General features: G+C 41.6%; 1 protein-coding gene across 2 annotated transcripts in view; it reads right to left on the bottom strand.

Annotated features, from left to right (window-relative positions):
• The window catches only part of LOC128695552 (alpha-(1,6)-fucosyltransferase-like), a 136849-nt gene that overhangs the window by 114086 nt on the left and 416 nt on the right, over positions 1-22347 (bottom strand). The gene's annotated exons all lie outside the window — the stretch shown is intronic.

Below are 22347 nucleotides of genomic sequence, written 5' to 3'. Positions count from 1 at the left end.
GCTGAACAACCCAAAGCTGAATGCTGCTGCACGCTGCACAAGCATGCACAATGCAAACAGAAAATATTTATCAAAAATATACCTCAAACAACAACTGAGAAATGACTGATTTACTGAAAATGCCATAGTGTTCAACTTTTCTCCTATATGGGACTACGTAAGGTTGTTTGGACACTTGGTGCCGAGAGAACAATGCTTATTCTTATTTTCTGTGACTCCTTTTCTTTAAATGAACGTATCTTTATTTCACAAAAAAAAATAAAGTTTGTTAGTTCCTGGAATATTGCAAAAACATCTGCCCTTTACTCCCACATAACTCCCAAAGTATTTGGAATATTTCCAAAATTTGGTCACAGAAAAAAAGAGAAATAATTATTCTACAACTTTTGTGAGTATTATATTCCATTTAATTCAGTAATAAAGCGAGAAGTTTCGACTTTAGGTGAATAAGTTACTTCCGAGATATCGGCCGGGAGCGCCGGCCGGCCCCCGTCTCAAAAAAAAAAAAAAAAAAAATTTCGCGAAAATCGCGTTTGTTTGGGTGTATTTCTTAGTAAACTGATGTTCTAGTGCAGTTATCCTCTAAACATCGTTTTCTCTTACTCAGAGACGACAGAGTGACCAGTTACACTTTTATATCGAGATATTCCCGATAATCTCTGGGCCATATTATGGCCTATTTTATTCAGTCTAGAGTATATAACATGTTTGTATGTTATTTAGAGTGTTTATTATATCATATTAGATCAATTCTGATAGACAAATAAGCCGTAGAGTTGATATATAAGCGTAATAATGGGCGATTCCTGGCTGGCACCTCAGGAGCAGGAACACTGCCGAGCGTTCCCATCTGGTTCCCAGCTGTCGCTCAGTCTACGGATAAGTCCCGCCTACTGTTTTATGATGCCAAATAGTCAGTTATTATATTAGAAAGAATAATGCAAGAAAAGGCGATAAAAAACAAGAAAATAACTCCAAAAAATATATAGGCCGTGAGCAGACTCGCTACCAACATTGCCGTCACCATACCTGATATAAATGACTATAATTTCTTGTAGAAACGGTGGTCTGGTGGCTAAAGCTCCCGCTTCACACACGGAGGGCCCGGGTTCGATTCCCGGCGGGTGGAAACATTTGACACGTTTCCTTACACCTGTTGTCCTGTTCACCTAGCAGCAAATAGGTACCTGGGTGTTAGTCGACTGGTGTGGGTCGCATCCTGGGGGACAAGATTAAGGACCCCAATGGAAATAAGTTAGACAGTCCTCGATGACGCACTGACTTTCTTGGGTTATCCTGGGTGGCTAACCCTCCGGGGTTAAAAATCCGAACGAAATCTTATCTTATCTTATCTTATCTTATCTTAGAACATTCATTCTGGTACCATTGTGTTGCCAAAGAGTTGAGCTATTTTTCAGTATATATAACTCAATTTCCATATTTTTTCGATTTTTCGGTGAGCGCGCGCGGAAATTTGCCCGACGGCGTCCTTTAGGGGGGCAGTAGGGGAAATTTCCGCGCGCGCTCACTGAAAAATCGAAAAAATATGGATATTGAGTTATATATACTGAAAAATAGCTCAACTCTTTGGCAATACAATGGTACCAGAATGAATGTTCTACGACGTTTCTACAAGAAATTATTGTCATTTATATCAGGTATGGTGACGGCGATGTTGGTAGCGAGTCTGCTCACGGCCTATATATATTTCGGAGTTGTTTCCTTGTTTTTTATCGCCTTTTCTTGCATTATTCTTTCTAATATAATAACTGACTATTTGGCATCATAAAACAGTAGGCGGGACTTATCCGTAGACTGAGAGACAGCTGGGAACCAGATGGGAACGGTCGGCAGTGTTCCCGGGCTCGAGGTGCCAGCCAGGAATCGCCCATTATTACGCTTATATCAGCTTATATATCAACTCTACGGCTTATTTGTCTATCAGAATTGATCTAATATGATATAATAAACACTCTAAATAACATACAAACATGTTATATACTCTAGACTGAATAAAATAGGCCATAAAATGGCCAGAGATTATCGGGAATATTTCGATATAAAAAGTGTTACTGCTCTCCATGTCGTCTCTGAGTAAGAGAAAACGGTGTTTAGAGGATAACTGCACTAGAACATCAGTTTACTAAGAAATACACCCAAACAAACGCGGTTTTCGCGAATATTTTTTTTTTTTTTTGAGACGGGGGCTGGCCGGCGCTCCCGGCCGATATCTCGGAAGTAACTTATTCACCTAATGTCCAAACTTCTCGCTTTATTACTGAATTAAATGGAATATAATACTCATAAAAGTTGTAGAATAATGATTTCTCCGTTTTTCTGTGACCAAATTTTGGAAATATTCCAAATACTTTGGGAGTTATGTGGGAGTAAAGGGCAGATTTTTTTGCAATATTCCAGGAACTAACAAACTTTATTTTTTTGTGAAATAAAGATAAGTTTATTTAGAGAAAGGGCTCAACGAATATTAGTATAAGCATTGTTCTCTCGGCACCAAGTACTCACCTAGTAGTACTCACCTAGTTGAGGTTGCGGGGGTCGAGTGTCCAAACAACCTTGCGTAGTCCCATATAAGAGAAAGTTTGGACACTAGGGCATTTTCAGTAAATCAGTCATTTCTCAGTTGTTGTTTGAGGTATATTTTTGATAAATATTTTCAAGAAAGAGTAAAACGACTTTGTCTTGTGTACCAAAACTGGAGAAAATCAGACAGTAAACAACAGAGTTACAGATTTTGCCATACTGCCCCCTTTAGGACACCGTCGGGCAAAATCTGTAACTCTGTTGTTTACTGTCCGATTTTCTCCAGTTTTGGTACACAAGACAAAGTGGTTTCACTCTTTCTTGAAAATATTTATCAAAAATATACCTCAAACAACAACTGAGAAATGACTGATTTACTGAAAATGCCATAGTGTTCAACTTTTCTCCTATATGGGACTACGTAAGGTTGTTTGGACACTTGGTGCCGAGAGAACAATGCTTATTCTTATTTTCTGTGACTCCTTTTCTTTAAATGAACGTATCTTTATTTCACAAAAAAAAATAAAGTTTGTTAGTTCCTGGAATATTGCAAAAACATCTGCCCTTTACTCCCACATAACTCCCAAAGTATTTGGAATATTTCCAAAATTTGGTCACAGAAAAAAAGAGAAATAATTATTCTACAACTTTTGTGAGTATTATATTCCATTTAATTCAGTAATAAAGCGAGAAGTTTCGACTTTAGGTGAATAAGTTACTTCCGAGATATCGGCCGGGAGCGCCGGCCGGCCCCCGTCTCAAAAAAAAAAAAAAAAAAATTCGCAAAAACCGCGTTTGTTTGGGTGTATTTCTTAGTAAACTGATGTTCTAGTGCAGTTATCCTCTAAACATCGTTTTCTCTTACTCAGAGACGACAGAGTGACCAGTTACACTTTTATATCGAGATATTCCCGATAATCTCTGGGCCATATTATGGCCTATTTTATTCAGTCTAGAGTATATAACATGTTTGTATGTTATTTAGAGTGTTTATTATATCATATTAGATCAATTCTGATAGACAAATAAGCCGTAGAGTTGATATATAAGCGTAATAATGGGCGATTCCTGGCTGGCACCTCAGGAGCAGGAACACTGCCGAGCGTTCCCATCTGGTTCCCAGCTGTCGCTCAGTCTACGGATAAGTCCCGCCTACTGTTTTATGATGCCAAATAGTCAGTTATTATATTAGAAAGAATAATGCAAGAAAAGGCGATAAAAAACAAGAAAATAACTCCAAAAAATATATAGGCCGTGAGCAGACTCGCTACCAACATTGCCGTCACCATACCTGATATAAATGACTATAATTTCTTGTAGAAACGGTGGTCTGGTGGCTAAAGCTCCCGCTTCACACACGGAGGGCCCGGGTTCGATTCCCGGCGGGTGGAAACATTTGACACGTTTCCTTACACCTGTTGTCCTGTTCACCTAGCAGCAAATAGGTACCTGGGTGTTAGTCGACTGGTGTGGGTCGCATCCTGGGGGACAAGATTAAGGACCCCAATGGAAATAAGTTAGACAGTCCTCGATGACGCACTGACTTTCTTGGGTTATCCTGGGTGGCTAACCCTCCGGGGTTAAAAATCCGAACGAAATCTTATCTTATCTTATCTTATCTTATCTTAGAACATTCATTCTGGTACCATTGTGTTGCCAAAGAGTTGAGCTATTTTTCAGTATATATAACTCAATTTCCATATTTTTTCGATTTTCGGTGAGCGCGCGCGGAAATTTGCCCGACGGCGTCCTTTAGGGGGGCAGTAGGGGAAATTTCCGCGCGCGCTCACTGAAAAATCGAAAAAATATGGATATTGAGTTATATATACTGAAAAATAGCTCAACTCTTTGGCAATACAATGGTACCAGAATGAATGTTCTACGACGTTTCTACAAGAAATTATTGTCATTTATATCAGGTATGGTGACGGCGATGTTGGTAGCGAGTCTGCTCACGGCCTATATATATTTCGGAGTTGTTTCCTTGTTTTTTATCGCCTTTTCTTGCATTATTCTTTCTAATATAATAACTGACTATTTGGCATCATAAAACAGTAGGCGGGACTTATCCGTAGACTGAGAGACAGCTGGGAACCAGATGGGAACGGTCGGCAGTGTTCCCGGGCTCGAGGTGCCAGCCAGGAATCGCCCATTATTACGCTTATATCAGCTTATATATCAACTCTACGGCTTATTTGTCTATCAGAATTGATCTAATATGATATAATAAACACTCTAAATAACATACAAACATGTTATATACTCTAGACTGAATAAAATAGGCCATAAAATGGCCAGAGATTATCGGGAATATTTCGATATAAAAAGTGTTACTCCTCTCCATGTCGTCTCTGAGTAAGAGAAAACGGTGTTTTGAAGAGGATAACTGCACTAGAACATCAGTTTACTAAGAAATACACCCAAACAAACGCGATTTTCGCGAATTTTTTTTTTTTTTTTGAGACGGGGGCCGGCCGGCGCTCCCGGCCGATATCTCGGAAGTAACTTATTCACCTAATGTCCAAACTTCTCGCTTTATTACTGAATTAAATGGAATATAATACTCATAAAAGTTGTAGAATAATGATTTCTCCGTTTTTCTGTGACCAAATTTTGGAAATATTCCAAATACTTTGGGAGTTATGTGGGAGTAAAGGGCAGATTTTTTTGCAATATTCCAGGAACTAACAAACTTTATTTTTTTGTGAAATAAAGATAAGTTTATTTAGAGAAAGGGCTCAACGAATATTAGTATAAGCATTGTTCTCTTGGCACCAAGTACTCACCTAGTAGTACTCACCTAGTTGAGGTTGCGGGGGTCGAGTGTCCAAACAACCTTGCGTAGTCCCATATAAGAGAAAGTTTGGACACTAGGGCATTTTCAGTAAATCAGTCATTTCTCAGTTGTTGTTTGAGGTATATTTTTGATAAATATTTTCAAGAAAGAGTAAAACGACTTTGTCTTGTGTACCAAAACTGGAGAAAATCAGACAGTAAACAACAGAGTTACAGATTTTGCCATACTGCCCCCTTTAGGACACTGTCGGGCAAAATCTGTAACTCTGTTGTTTACTGTCCGATTTTCTCCAGTTTTGGTACACAAGACAAAGTGGTTTTACTCTTTCTTGAAAATATTTATCAAAAATATACCTCAAACAACAACTGAGAAATGACTGATTTACTGAAAATGCCATAGTGTTCAACTTTTCTCCTATATGGGACTACGTAAGGTTGTTTGGACACTTGGTGCCGAGAGAACAATGCTTATTCTTATTTTCTGTGACTCCTTTTCTTTAAATGAACGTATCTTTATTTCACAAAAAAAAATAAAGTTTGTTAGTTCCTGGAATATTGCAAAAACATCTGCCCTTTACTCCCACATAACTCCCAAAGTATTTGGAATATTTCCAAAATTTGGTCACAGAAAAAAAGAGAAATAATTATTCTACAACTTTTGTGAGTATTATATTCCATTTAATTCAGTAATAAAGCGAGAAGTTTCGACTTTAGGTGAATAAGTTACTTCCGAGATATCGGCCGGGAGCGCCGGCCGGCCCCCGTCTCAAAAAAAAAAAAAAAAAAAATTCGCAAAAACCGCGTTTGTTTGGGTGTATTTCTTAGTAAACTGATGTTCTAGTGCAGTTATCCTCTAAACATCGTTTTCTCTTACTCAGAGACGACAGAGTGACCAGTTACACTTTTATATCGAGATATTCCCGATAATCTCTGGGCCATATTATGGCCTATTTTATTCAGTCTAGAGTATATAACATGTTTGTATGTTATTTAGAGTGTTTATTATATCATATTAGATCAATTCTGATAGACAAATAAGCCGTAGAGTTGATATATAAGCGTAATAATGGGCGATTCCTGGCTGGCACCTCAGGAGCAGGAACACTGCCGAGCGTTCCCATCTGGTTCCCAGCTGTCGCTCAGTCTACGGATAAGTCCCGCCTACTGTTTTATGATGCCAAATAGTCAGTTATTATATTAGAAAGAATAATGCAAGAAAAGGCGATAAAAAACAAGAAAATAACTCCAAAAAATATATAGGCCGTGAGCAGACTCGCTACCAACATTGCCGTCACCATACCTGATATAAATGACTATAATTTCTTGTAGAAACGGTGGTCTGGTGGCTAAAGCTCCCGCTTCACACACGGAGGGCCCGGGTTCGATTCCCGGCGGGTGGAAACATTTGACACGTTTCCTTACACCTGTTGTCCTGTTCACCTAGCAGCAAATAGGTACCTGGGTGTTAGTCGACTGGTGTGGGTCGCATCCTGGGGGACAAGATTAAGGACCCCAATGGAAATAAGTTAGACAGTCCTCGATGACGCACTGACTTTCTTGGGTTATCCTGGGTGGCTAACCCTCCGGGGTTAAAAATCCGAACGAAATCTTATCTTATCTTATCTTATCTTATCTTAGAACATTCATTCTGGTACCATTGTGTTGCCAAAGAGTTGAGCTATTTTTCAGTATATATAACTCAATTTCCATATTTTTTCGATTTTCGGTGAGCGCGCGCGGAAATTTGCCCGACGGCGTCCTTTAGGGGGGCAGTAGGGGAAATTTCCGCGCGCGCTCACTGAAAAATCGAAAAAATATGGATATTGAGTTATATATACTGAAAAATAGCTCAACTCTTTGGCAATACAATGGTACCAGAATGAATGTTCTACGACGTTTCTACAAGAAATTATTGTCATTTATATCAGGTATGGTGACGGCGATGTTGGTAGCGAGTCTGCTCACGGCCTATATATATTTCGGAGTTGTTTCCTTGTTTTTTATCGCCTTTTCTTGCATTATTCTTTCTAATATAATAACTGACTATTTGGCATCATAAAACAGTAGGCGGGACTTATCCGTAGACTGAGAGACAGCTGGGAACCAGATGGGAACGGTCGGCAGTGTTCCCGGGCTCGAGGTGCCAGCCAGGAATCGCCCATTATTACGCTTATATCAGCTTATATATCAACTCTACGGCTTATTTGTCTATCAGAATTGATCTAATATGATATAATAAACACTCTAAATAACATACAAACATGTTATATACTCTAGACTGAATAAAATAGGCCATAAAATGGCCAGAGATTATCGGGAATATTTCGATATAAAAAGTGTTACTCCTCTCCATGTCGTCTCTGAGTAAGAGAAAACGGTGTTTTGAAGAGGATAACTGCACTAGAACATCAGTTTACTAAGAAATACACCCAAACAAACGCGATTTTCGCGAATTTTTTTTTTTTTTTTGAGACGGGGGCCGGCCGGCGCTCCCGGCCGATATCTCGGAAGTAACTTATTCACCTAATGTCCAAACTTCTCGCTTTATTACTGAATTAAATGGAATATAATACTCATAAAAGTTGTAGAATAATGATTTCTCCGTTTTTCTGTGACCAAATTTTGGAAATATTCCAAATACTTTGGGAGTTATGTGGGAGTAAAGGGCAGATTTTTTTGCAATATTCCAGGAACTAACAAACTTTATTTTTTTGTGAAATAAAGATAAGTTTATTTAGAGAAAGGGCTCAACGAATATTAGTATAAGCATTGTTCTCTCGGCACCAAGTACTCACCTAGTAGTACTCACCTAGTTGAGGTTGCGGGGGTCGAGTGTCCAAACAACCTTGCGTAGTCCCATATAAGAGAAAGTTTGGACACTAGGGCATTTTCAGTAAATCAGTCATTTCTCAGTTGTTGTTTGAGGTATATTTTTGATAAATATTTTCAAGAAAGAGTAAAACGACTTTGTCTTGTGTACCAAAACTGGAGAAAATCAGACAGTAAACAACAGAGTTACAGATTTTGCCATACTGCCCCCTTTAGGACACCGTCGGGCAAAATCTGTAACTCTGTTGTTTACTGTCCGATTTTCTCCAGTTTTGGTACACAAGACAAAGTGGTTTCACTCTTTCTTGAAAATATTTATCAAAAATATACCTCAAACAACAACTGAGAAATGACTGATTTACTGAAAATGCCATAGTGTTCAACTTTTCTCCTATATGGGACTACGTAAGGTTGTTTGGACACTTGGTGCCGAGAGAACAATGCTTATTCTTATTTTCTGTGACTCCTTTTCTTTAAATGAACGTATCTTTATTTCACAAAAAAAAATAAAGTTTGTTAGTTCCTGGAATATTGCAAAAACATCTGCCCTTTACTCCCACATAACTCCCAAAGTATTTGGAATATTTCCAAAATTTGGTCACAGAAAAAAAGAGAAATAATTATTCTACAACTTTTGTGAGTATTATATTCCATTTAATTCAGTAATAAAGCGAGAAGTTTCGACTTTAGGTGAATAAGTTACTTCCGAGATATCGGCCGGGAGCGCCGGCCGGCCCCCGTCTCAAAAAAAAAAAAAAAAAAATTCGCAAAAACCGCGTTTGTTTGGGTGTATTTCTTAGTAAACTGATGTTCTAGTGCAGTTATCCTCTAAACATCGTTTTCTCTTACTCAGAGACGACAGAGTGACCAGTTACACTTTTATATCGAGATATTCCCGATAATCTCTGGGCCATATTATGGCCTATTTTATTCAGTCTAGAGTATATAACATGTTTGTATGTTATTTAGAGTGTTTATTATATCATATTAGATCAATTCTGATAGACAAATAAGCCGTAGAGTTGATATATAAGCGTAATAATGGGCGATTCCTGGCTGGCACCTCAGGAGCAGGAACACTGCCGAGCGTTCCCATCTGGTTCCCAGCTGTCGCTCAGTCTACGGATAAGTCCCGCCTACTGTTTTATGATGCCAAATAGTCAGTTATTATATTAGAAAGAATAATGCAAGAAAAGGCGATAAAAAACAAGAAAATAACTCCAAAAAATATATAGGCCGTGAGCAGACTCGCTACCAACATTGCCGTCACCATACCTGATATAAATGACTATAATTTCTTGTAGAAACGGTGGTCTGGTGGCTAAAGCTCCCGCTTCACACACGGAGGGCCCGGGTTCGATTCCCGGCGGGTGGAAACATTTGACACGTTTCCTTACACCTGTTGTCCTGTTCACCTAGCAGCAAATAGGTACCTGGGTGTTAGTCGACTGGTGTGGGTCGCATCCTGGGGGACAAGATTAAGGACCCCAATGGAAATAAGTTAGACAGTCCTCGATGACGCACTGACTTTCTTGGGTTATCCTGGGTGGCTAACCCTCCGGGGTTAAAAATCCGAACGAAATCTTATCTTATCTTATCTTATCTTATCTTAGAACATTCATTCTGGTACCATTGTGTTGCCAAAGAGTTGAGCTATTTTTCAGTATATATAACTCAATTTCCATATTTTTTCGATTTTTCGGTGAGCGCGCGCGGAAATTTGCCCGACGGCGTCCGTTAGGGGGGCCGGCGGGGCCATTTCCGCGCGCGCTCACTGAAAAATCAAAAAAATATGGATATTGAGTTATATATACTGAAAAATAGCTCAACTCTTTGGCAATACAATGGTACCAGAATGAATGTTCTACGACGTTTCTACAAGAAATTATTGTCATTTATATCAGGTATGGTGACGGCGATGTTGGTAGCGAGTCTGCTCACGGCCTATATATATTTCGGAGTTGTTTCCTTGTTTTTTATCGCCTTTTCTTGCATTATTCTTTCTAATATAATAACTGACTATTTGGCATCATAAAACAGTAGGCGGGACTTATCCGTAGACTGAGAGACAGCTGGGAACCAGATGGGAACGGTCGGCAGTGTTCCCGGGCTCGAGGTGCCAGCCAGGAATCGCCCATTATTACGCTTATATCAGCTTATATATCAACTCTACGGCTTATTTGTCTATCAGAATTGATCTAATATGATATAATAAACACTCTAAATAACATACAAACATGTTATATACTCTAGACTGAATAAAATAGGCCATAAAATGGCCAGAGATTATCGGGAATATTTCGATATAAAAAGTGTTACTCCTCTCCATGTCGTCTCTGAGTAAGAGAAAACGGTGTTTTGAAGAGGATAACTGCACTAGAACATCAGTTTACTAAGAAATACACCCAAACAAACGCGATTTTCGCGAATTTTTTTTTTTTTTTTGAGACGGGGGCCGGCCGGCGCTCCCGGCCGATATCTCGGAAGTAACTTATTCACCTAATGTCCAAACTTCTCGCTTTATTACTGAATTAAATGGAATATAATACTCATAAAAGTTGTAGAATAATGATTTCTCCGTTTTTCTGTGACCAAATTTTGGAAATATTCCAAATACTTTGGGAGTTATGTGGGAGTAAAGGGCAGATTTTTTTGCAATATTCCAGGAACTAACAAACTTTATTTTTTTGTGAAATAAAGATAAGTTTATTTAGAGAAAGGGCTCAACGAATATTAGTATAAGCATTGTTCTCTCGGCACCAAGTACTCACCTAGTAGTACTCACCTAGTTGAGGTTGCGGGGGTCGAGTGTCCAAACAACCTTGCGTAGTCCCATATAAGAGAAAGTTTGGACACTAGGGCATTTTCAGTAAATCAGTCATTTCTCAGTTGTTGTTTGAGGTATATTTTTGATAAATATTTTCAAGAAAGAGTAAAACGACTTTGTCTTGTGTACCAAAACTGGAGAAAATCAGACAGTAAACAACAGAGTTACAGATTTTGCCATACTGCCCCCTTTAGGACACCGTCGGGCAAAATCTGTAACTCTGTTGTTTACTGTCCGATTTTCTCCAGTTTTGGTACACAAGACAAAGTGGTTTCACTCTTTCTTGAAAATATTTATCAAAAATATACCTCAAACAACAACTGAGAAATGACTGATTTACTGAAAATGCCATAGTGTTCAACTTTTCTCCTATATGGGACTACGTAAGGTTGTTTGGACACTTGGTGCCGAGAGAACAATGCTTATTCTTATTTTCTGTGACTCCTTTTCTTTAAATGAACGTATCTTTATTTCACAAAAAAAAATAAAGTTTGTTAGTTCCTGGAATATTGCAAAAACATCTGCCCTTTACTCCCACATAACTCCCAAAGTATTTGGAATATTTCCAAAATTTGGTCACAGAAAAAAAGAGAAATAATTATTCTACAACTTTTGTGAGTATTATATTCCATTTAATTCAGTAATAAAGCGAGAAGTTTCGACTTTAGGTGAATAAGTTACTTCCGAGATATCGGCCGGGAGCGCCGGCCGGCCCCCGTCTCAAAAAAAAAAAAAAAAAAAATTCGCAAAAACCGCGTTTGTTTGGGTGTATTTCTTAGTAAACTGATGTTCTAGTGCAGTTATCCTCTAAACATCGTTTTCTCTTACTCAGAGACGACAGAGTGACCAGTTACACTTTTATATCGAGATATTCCCGATAATCTCTGGGCCATATTATGGCCTATTTTATTCAGTCTAGAGTATATAACATGTTTGTATGTTATTTAGAGTGTTTATTATATCATATTAGATCAATTCTGATAGACAAATAAGCCGTAGAGTTGATATATAAGCGTAATAATGGGCGATTCCTGGCTGGCACCTCAGGAGCAGGAACACTGCCGAGCGTTCCCATCTGGTTCCCAGCTGTCGCTCAGTCTACGGATAAGTCCCGCCTACTGTTTTATGATGCCAAATAGTCAGTTATTATATTAGAAAGAATAATGCAAGAAAAGGCGATAAAAAACAAGAAAATAACTCCAAAAAATATATAGGCCGTGAGCAGACTCGCTACCAACATTGCCGTCACCATACCTGATATAAATGACTATAATTTCTTGTAGAAACGGTGGTCTGGTGGCTAAAGCTCCCGCTTCACACACGGAGGGCCCGGGTTCGATTCCCGGCGGGTGGAAACATTTGACACGTTTCCTTACACCTGTTGTCCTGTTCACCTAGCAGCAAATAGGTACCTGGGTGTTAGTCGACTGGTGTGGGTCGCATCCTGGGGGACAAGATTAAGGACCCCAATGGAAATAAGTTAGACAGTCCTCGATGACGCACTGACTTTCTTGGGTTATCCTGGGTGGCTAACCCTCCGGGGTTAAAAATCCGAACGAAATCTTATCTTATCTTATCTTATCTTATCTTAGAACATTCATTCTGGTACCATTGTGTTGCCAAAGAGTTGAGCTATTTTTCAGTATATATAACTCAATTTCCATATTTTTTCGATTTTTCGGTGAGAGCGCGCGGAAATTTGCCCGACGGCGTCCTTTAGGGGGGCAGTAGGGGAAATTTCCGCGCGCGCTCACTGAAAAATCGAAAAAATATGGATATTGAGTTATATATACTGAAAAATAGCTCAACTCTTTGGCAATACAATGGTACCAGAATGAATGTTCTACGACGTTTCTACAAGAAATTATTGTCATTTATATCAGGTATGGTGACGGCGATGTTGGTAGCGAGTCTGCTCACGGCCTATATATATTTCGGAGTTGTTTCCTTGTTTTTTATCGCCTTTTCTTGCATTATTCTTTCTAATATAATAACTGACTATTTGGCATCATAAAACAGTAGGCGGGACTTATCCGCAGACTGAGCGACAGCTGGGAACCAGATGGGAACGGTCGGCAGTGTTCCCGGGCTCGAGGTGCCAGCCAGGAATCGCCCATTATTACGCTTATATCAGCTTATATATCAACTCTACGGCTTATTTGTCTATCAGAATTGATCTAATATGATATAATAAACACTCTAAATAACATACAAACATGTTATATACTCTAGACTGAATAAAATAGGCCATAAAATGGCCAGAGATTATCGGGAATATTTCGATATAAAAAGTGTTACTCCTCTCCATGTCGTCTCTGAGTAAGAGAAAACGGTGTTTTGAAGAGGATAACTGCACTAGAACATCAGTTTACTAAGAAATACACCCAAACAAACGCGATTTTCGCGATTTTTTTTTTTTTTGAGACGGGGGCCGGCCGGCGCTCCCGGCCGATATCTCGGAAGTAACTTATTCACCTAATGTCCAAACTTCTCGCTTTATTACTGAATTAAATGGAATATAATACTCACAAAAGTTGTAGAATAATGATTTCTCCGTTTTTCTGTGACCAAATTTTGGAAATATTCCAAATACTTTGGGAGTTATGTGGGAGTAAAGGGCAGATTTTTTTGCAATATTCCAGGAACTAACAAACTTTATTTTTTTGTGAAATAAAGATAAGTTTTTTTTAGAGAAAAGGGCTCAACGAATATTAGTATAAGCATTGTTCTCTCGGCACAAAGTACTCACCTAGTTGTACTCACCTAGTTGAGGTTGCGGGGGTCGAGTGTCCAAACAACCTTCAGTAAATCAGTCATTTCTCAGTTGTTGTTTGAGGTATATTTTTGATAAATATTTTCAAGAAAGAGTGAAACGACTTTGTCTTGTGTACCAAAACTGGAGAAAATCGGACAGTAAACAACAGAGTTACAGATTTTGCCCTACTGCCCCCTTTAGCTCATAAGACTGTCATTCCCATTTGCCCCCTTGGGGTGGGGATGGCAGACCAGAGAGGCCTAGCTTGTGGCTAGGCCTGGGGACAGTTGGTCCCAAAGATGAGGAGGTACTTGTGCCTCCTCCCATGGGAGACTTAGGTCTCAGACACTCCCTAAAGAGGGAGCCAAGGCCGGGCCACCACTTGGAAAAGGCCCGGGCCGGGAGAATACCGGCTAATCTTTAATAATAATAATCCTCGTACCACTGCTGTCAGGTTACTGAGGAGCGTCAGGCAAGGGGGTCTACACGGCCCAAGAGCGATGCAGACAATGCCACTAGGTTTAGTGCCGGTTAGCAGTTCAGGTACTGAGGTCTCCCTCAGTCACGTGACCAACCTGACGTCGGCTTACCACTCAGTGGTACCGTCAGTAGGTTCACCACCCTTGCTCTGGAGTTTACCTGGAGTTTACCTGGAGAGAATTCCGGGGGTCAACGCCCCCGCGGCCCGGTCTGTGACCAGGCCTCCTGGTGGATCAGAGCCTGATCAACCAGGCTGTTACTGCTGGCTGCACGCAAACCAACGTACGAGCCACAGCCCGGCTGGTCAGGAACCGACTTTAGGTGCTTGTCCAGTGCCAGCTTGAAGACTGCCAGGGGTCTGTTGGTAATCCCCCTTATGTATGCTGGGAGGCAGTTGAACAGTCTCGGGCCCCTGACACTTATTGTGTTGTCTCTTAACGTGCTAGTGACACCCCTGCTTTTCATTGGGGGATGTTGCATCGTCTGCCAAGTTTTTTGCTTTCGTAGTGAGTGATTTTCGTGTGCAAGTTCGGTACTAGTCCCTCTAGGATTTTCCAGGTGTATATAATCATGTATCTCTCCCGCCTGCATTCCAGGGAATACAGGTTTAGGAACCTCACTGAGTAGCTTTACAGCACTCGCTGAGAGCAGGTCCTTTATACTCACTCTGACTAGCACTCCCGCTTCCAGTCCGGCTTGCATAGCCAAGGGAGCATACCTCAATCAGCTATTCATTGACCTCTCATAAGAGACATGTCAAGTTCTCTCTTGTGGTCGTTTTCCTTTCATACTCGACTCCCTTTCTTAAGCTTGTCGAGTTATTTATTCTCTAGCGAATGAATTTTTCAGTTGAGTGAACAAGCCTTGTTGGCCTTGTGGGTTAATTTGTGGTCTATGCTACTCTAAGTCATGCTGGATGGGAATGAGAGTAAGTCCGTCACTTAGGAGTTCTGGTATACTCTGAATTGATAGTTCAGCTAAGTCTTTATAAGCATTGTAAGTTACTTTGTGGATAAGTCTTAATAACCATTATAGGTGCATATTATTGGTGTACTTTGTACAAAGCTCGACCTCAAGAGGTTCATTTATTTATATCAACGTACTGGTACGTACCAAGAGAAATGTAAGAGTTAAACTCCTTATGTTATGTTAATCCTAACATTATATCACACATTAAACTAAAACTCTACTAGTAAACATTCTAAGTTTCAGTTATTTGTTTCGTAATCCTGAATTCTTATTAAAAGTTATTGTTACAAAACCGTCAACAGGTCATATGTTCAACAAGAATGTTACCTTAACACTCTACCATACCATTGTAAAAGGTTGACAAGACGAGTTTTGTAACAACCATACATTCTTACGGATGGTATGAGGATCATGCCATACATTCTTACTGATGGTATGAGGATCATACCATACATTCTTACGGATGGTATGAGGATCATACCATACATTCTTACTGATGGTATGAGGATCATACCATACATTCTTACTGATGGTATGAGGATCATGCCATACATTCTTACGGATGGTATGAGGATCATACCATACATTCTTACGGATGGTATGAGGATCATACCATACATTCTTACGGATGGTATGAGGATCATACCATACATTCTTACGGATGGTATGAGGATCATACCATACATTCTTATGGATGGTCTGAGGATCATGCCATACATTCTTACGGATGGTATGAGGATCATACCATACATTCTTACGGATGGTATGAGGATCATACCATACATTCTTACGGATGGTATGAGGATCATACCATACATTCTTACGGATGGTATGAGGATCATGCCATACATTCTTACGGATGGTATGAGGATCATGCCATACATTCTTACTGATGGTATGAGGATCATACCATACATTCTTACTGATGGTATGAGGATCATACCATACATTCTTACGGATGGTATGAGGATCATGCCATACATTCTTACGGATGGTATGAGGATCATGCCATACATTCTTACTGATGGTATGAGGATCATACCATACATTCTTACTGATGGTATGAGGATCATACCATACATTCTTACGGATGGTATGAGGATCATACCATACATTCTTACGGATGGTCTGAGGATCATGCCATACATTCTTACGGATGGTATGAGGATCATACCATACATTCTTACGGATGGTCTGAGGATCATGCCATACATTCTTACGGATGGTATGAGGATCATACCATACATTCTTACGGATGGTATGAGGATCATACCATACATTCTTACGGATGGTATGAGGATCATACCATACATTCTTACGGATGGTATGAGGATCATACCATACATTCTTACGGATGGTCTGAGGATCATACCATACATTCTTACGGATGGTCTGAGGATCATGCCATACATTCTTACGGATGGTATGAGGATCATACCATACATTCTTACGGATTGTATGAGGATCATACCATACATTCTTACGGATGGTATGAGGATCATACCATACATTCTTACGGATGGTATGAGGATCATACCATACATTCTTACGGATGGTATGAGGATCATACCATACATTCTTACGGATGGTATGAGGATCATACCATACATTCTTACGGATGGTATGAGGATCATACCATACATTCTTACGGATGGTATGAGGATCATACCATACATTCTTACGGATGGTATGAGGATCATACCATACATTCAGTGACTCGCTCATTTTCATTATGTTCTTTCAGTCTACGTCTCCAGTCCTAGTAATATCTCACTATCAGTCTTATCACTGATGTTACTGTCTCATACTTTAACTTCTTACTTGTAGTACTAGTTCGTCCATTCCTTGTTCCATCATTGGAACCGTAACTTCTTACTTGTAGTACTAGTTCGTCCATTCCTTGTTCCATCATTGGAACCGTAACTTCTTACTTGTAGTACTAGTTCGTCCATTCCTTGTTCCATCATTGGAACCGTAACTTCTTACTTGTAGTACTAGTTCGTCCATTCCTTGTTCCATCATTGGAACCGTAACTTTGTACTATGAACTCGTACTTAATCATTTCAAACAATCACATCTGCATGACACTGCTGATTAATCTCATAGATAATGAATGGAATATACGTGACAAATGGAGTTTTTCCCGGTCATGAGATCCACCAGTCACTGTTGAAACTGGTTAGTATGTTCGCTCACATGTATATCTCGTGACCCATCATCCACGTCTCTCCACCATCGTCTTCTGATTTCCTGTAGTCTCAGTCGTACAGGTTTGAAACATGTTGTGTAATATAAATATAATAACGTCACAAATTTCCAGAAATGCGTAACAGGTCATGAAAAATCTTTCTGTCCTAACATCCAGTCATTATTTGAACGCCATTAAGTTTAGCACAGGGATAATAGCAAGCCAAAAGAGTAGCTTCCTATTGTACCAGTGATTTGAGTAAGTCACTGGAACAAGAGCTTGTTCCAGAGCCTTGCTCATGTTCCAGTGCCTTGCTCTTGTCCCAGTGACTTTCTCTTGTTCCAGTGCCTTGCTCTTGTACCAGTGACTTGCTCTTGTACCAGTGCCATGCTCTTGTGCCAGTGATTTGTTCTTGTTCCAGTGCCTTGCTTTTGTACCAGTGTCATGCTCTTGTACCAGTGCCTTGCTCTTTTACCAGTGACTTGCTCTTGTACCAGTGACTTGCTATTGTACCAGTGACTTGCTCTTGTTCCAGTGCTTTGCTCTTGTACCAGTGACTTGCTCTTATACCAGTGCCTTGCTCTTGTACCAGTGACTTGCTCTTGTACCAGTGCCTTGCTCTTGTACCAGTGACTTGCTCTTGTACCAGTGACTTGCTCTTGTACAAGTGACTTGCACTTGCACCAGTGCCATGCTCTTGTCCCAGTGACTTGCTCTTGTTCCAGTGCCTTGCTCTTGTCCAAGTGACTTGCTCTTGTTCCAGTGCCTTGCTCTTGTACCAGTGACTTGCTCTTGTACTAGTGACTTGCTCTTCTTCCAGTGCCTTGCTCTTGTACCAGTGCCTTGCTCTTGCACCAGTGACTTGCTCTTGTACCAGTGACTTGCTCTTGTACCAGTGCCATGCTCTTGTCCCAGTGACTTGCTCTTGTTCCAGTGCCTTTCTCTTGTACCAGTGCCATACTCTTGTACCAGTGCCTTGCTCTTGTACCAGTGCCTTGCTCTTGTTCCAGTGCCTTGCTCTTGTCCCAGTGACTTGCTCTTGTACCAGTGCCATACTCTTGTACCAATGCCTTGCTCTTGTTCCAGTGCCTTGCTCTTGTTCCAGTGCCTTGCTCTTGTCCCAGTGCCTTGCTCTTGTCCCAGTGCTTTGCTCTTGTCCCAGTGACTTGCTCTTGTACCAGAGCCTTTCTCTTGTTCCAGTGACTTGCTCTTGTTCCAGTGCCTTGCTCTTGTCCCAGTGCCTTGCTCTTAACCCAGTGCCTTGCTCTTGTCCCAGTGCCTTGCTCTTGTCCCAGTGACTTGCTCTTGTCCCAGTGCCTTGCTCTTGTCCCAGTGACTTGCTCTTGTTCCAGTGCCTTGCTCTTGTCCCAGTGACTTGCTCTTGTCCCAGTGCCTTGCTCTTGTTCCAGTGACTTTCTCTTGTCCCAGTTCCTTGCTCTTGTTCCAGTGCCTTGCTCTTGTTCCAGTGCCTTGCTCTTGTCAAAGTGCCTTGCTCTTGTTCCAGTGCCTTGCTCTTGTCACAGTGCCTTGCTCTTGTCCAAGTGCCTTGCTCTTGTCCCAGTGACTTGCTCTTGTCCCAGTGCCTTGCTCTTCTTCCATTGACTTGCTCTTGTCCCAGTTCCTTGCTCATGTTCCAGTGCCTTGCTCTTGTTCCAGTGCCTTGCTCTTGTTCCAGTGCCTTGCTCTTGTTCCAGTGCCTTGCTCTTGTCCCAGTGCCTTGCTCTTGTCCCAGTGACTTTCTCTTGTTCCAGTGCCTTACTCTTGTCCCAGTGCCTTGCTCTTGTCCCAGTGCCATGCTCTTGTTCCAGTGACTTGCTCTTGTCCCAGTGACTTGCTCTTGTCCCAGTGACTTGCTCTTGACCCAGTGACTTGCTCTTGTCCCAATGCCTTGCTCTTATCCCAGTGCCTTGCTCTTGTCCCAGTGACTTGCTCTTGTTCCAGTGCCTTGCTCTTCTCCCAGTGACTTGCTCTTTTCCCAGTGACTTGCTCTTGTCCCAGTGCCTTGCTCTTGTCCCAGTGACTTGCTCTTGTTCCAGTGCCTTGCTCTTGTCCCAGTGACTTGCTCTTGTCCCAGTGCCTTGCTCTTCTTCCATTGACTTGCTCTTGTCCCAGTTCCTTGCTCATGTTCCAGTGCCTTGCTCATGTTCCAGTGCCTTGCTCTTGTTCCAGTGCCTTGCTCTTGTTCCAGTGCCTTGCTCTTGTCCCAGTGCCTTGCTCTTGTCCCAGTGACTTTCTCTTTTTCCAGTGCCTTGCTCTTGTCCCAGTGACTTGCTCTTGTTCCAGTGCCTTGCTCTTGTCCCAGTGCCTTGCTCTTTTCCCAGTGCATTGCTCTTGTCCCATTGCCTTGCTCTTGTTCCAGTGCCTTGCTCTTGTCCCAGTGCCTTGCTCTTGTTCCAGTGACTTGCTCTTGTCCCAGTGCCTTGCTCTTGTCACAGTGCCTTGCTCTTGTCCAAGTGCCTTGCTCTTGTCCCAGTGACTTGCTCTTGTCCCAGTGCCTTGCTCTTGTTCCAGTGTCTTGCTCTTGTCCCAGTGCCTTGCTCTTGTTCCAGTGCCTTGCTCTTGTTCCAGTGCCTTGCTCTTGTTCCAGTGCCTTGCTCTTGTCCCAGTGCCTGGCTCTTGTTCCAGGGCCTTGCTCTTGTCTCAGTACCTTCCTCTTTTCCCAGTGCCTTCCTCTTGTCCCAGTGACTTGCTCTTGCCCCAGTGACTTGCTCTTGTCCCAGTGACTTGCTCTTGTTCCAGTGCCTTACTCTTGTCCCAGTGGCTTGCTCTTGTCCCAGTGATTTGCCCTTGTTCCAGTGCCTTACTCTTGTCCCAGTGGCTTGCTCTTGTCCCACTCTTCGTCGGTACTGACTACGCTTGTCAGACGATACAACGGTGACGTGTCAGGGAAGAAGCATGAGTACGTCTGTGTCCAGGTGTACTGGGTTGACAGCCCAACATAACGGTGACGTGTCTGGGAGGAAGCATGAGTACGTCTGTGCTAAGGTGTACTGCGTTGACAGCCCAACATAACGGTGACGTGTCAGAGAGGAAGTATTAGTACGTCTGTGTTCTGGTGTACTGAGATGACAGTCCAACATAACGGTAATGTTTCAAGGGAGGAACCATGCATACGTGTGTGCACTGGTGTACTTGGCTGACAGTCCAACATAACGGTGAGGAGTCAGGGAAGAAACATGAGGAAATGTGCCCTAGTGTACTGGGCTGACAGTCCAACATAACGGTGACGTGTCAAGATAGGAAGCATGAGTAAGTCTGTGCACTGGTGTACTTGGCTGACAGTCCGATTAACGGTGATGTGTCAGGGAGTAAGCATGAGTACGCCTGTGTCCTGGTGTATTGGGCTGACAGTCCAGCACAACGGTGACGTGTTAGGAAGGAGTCATGTGTAGGTCTGTGTACTGGGCAGACAGTAAAACATTCCTTTGATGTGTCAATGGAGTAACCGAGTTCGTATGTGTAATGGAGCACTGTGCTGACACTCAGTCTTAACGGAGACGTGTCAAGGGAGGAAGCATGTGTACGTGTGTGTACTGGTGTACTGGGTTGACAGTCCAACATAACGGTGACGTGTCAAGGGAGGAAGGATCTGTACGTGTGAGAACTGGGAAACTGGGCTGACAGTCCAGCATAACGGTGACGAATCAGGGAGGAAGCATGAGTACGTCTTTGTCCTGGTGTATTGGGCTGACAGTCCAACATTACCGTGACGTGTCAGAGAGTAAGCGTGAGAAGGTGTGTGTACTGGTGTACTGTGCTGATAGGTCAACATAACGGTGAACTGTCAGGGAGGAAATATGAGTACGTTTTTTTAATGATGTACTTTGCTGACATTCCATCATTACGGTGACGTGTAAGGGAGGAAGCAAGAGGACTTATGTGTACTGGAATATTGGGCTGAGAGTCCAACATAACGGTGACGAGTCAAGGGAGGAACCATGCATACGTGTGTGCACTAGTGTACTTGGCTGACAGTCCAACATAATGGTGAGGTGTCATGGAAGAAACATAAGAAAATCTGTGCACTGGTGTACTGGGCTGACAGTCCAACATAACGGTGACGTGTCAGGGAGTAAACTTGAGTGGGTGTGTGTACTGGTGTATTGATTTAGAAAGACACGTAAGCAAACACTATAACATATTTATTAGAAAACGTTTCGGTCCTGGGACCTTGATCACTTAGAAGTGATCAAGGTCCCAGGACCGAAACGTTTTCTAATAAATATGTTATAGTGTTTGCTTACGTGTCTTTCTAAACCAACTTGTCGGTATTTATTACCAAGGTTTATACTGGTGTATTGGGCTGACAGTCCAACATAACGGTGAACTGTCAGTGAGGATGTATGAGTACGTTTTTGTACTGGTGTTCTTCGCTGACAGTCCATCATAACGGTGACATGTAAGGGAGGAAGTAAGAGTACGTGTGTGTACTGGAATATTGGGCTGACAGTCCAACATAACGATGACGTGTCAGTGGGGAAGTGTACGAATACTGGTGTACTGGGCTGACAGTACAGCATAACGGTGACGTGTCAGAGAGGAAGCATGAGTACGTGTGTGTACTGGCCTGATAGTCCAGCATAACGATGACGTGTCAGTTAATGACAAGGAACTGGTGGATAAGGTAGTGTTGTAAATAAATATCTGGTGGATGTGAATGTGGTTAAGATGACGGTGAGGTTCCCAGTGTTGTGGGGGCACAGGTGGCTTCTCCGGGTTATTATCACGATTCTTTGTCCCGCCTCAAGCGACCGGTGTTATAGATTCCTGTCAGCTTAAGCCCTGTCATACCTACTCTTCAAATTATGTATATAGTTTTCGTATACTTCTCATTCAGCTGATTCACTTACTACCAGTCAGGCAATGAAGTAATATTTTTCACGTCTTTCTTAAAATTTGTCTCTGTCATGTCAGAGTCCTTGAGGATCTCGTACATCGTACTCATCTCTCTCCCGGTTCATC

This window comes from Cherax quadricarinatus, chromosome 42 (genome assembly GCF_038502225.1).
Source record: "Cherax quadricarinatus isolate ZL_2023a chromosome 42, ASM3850222v1, whole genome shotgun sequence".
NCBI lineage: Eukaryota > Metazoa > Arthropoda > Malacostraca > Decapoda > Parastacidae > Cherax > Cherax quadricarinatus.
Note: the sequence above shows the minus strand (reverse complement) of the source record. Positions and strands in the feature narration are given on the sequence as shown.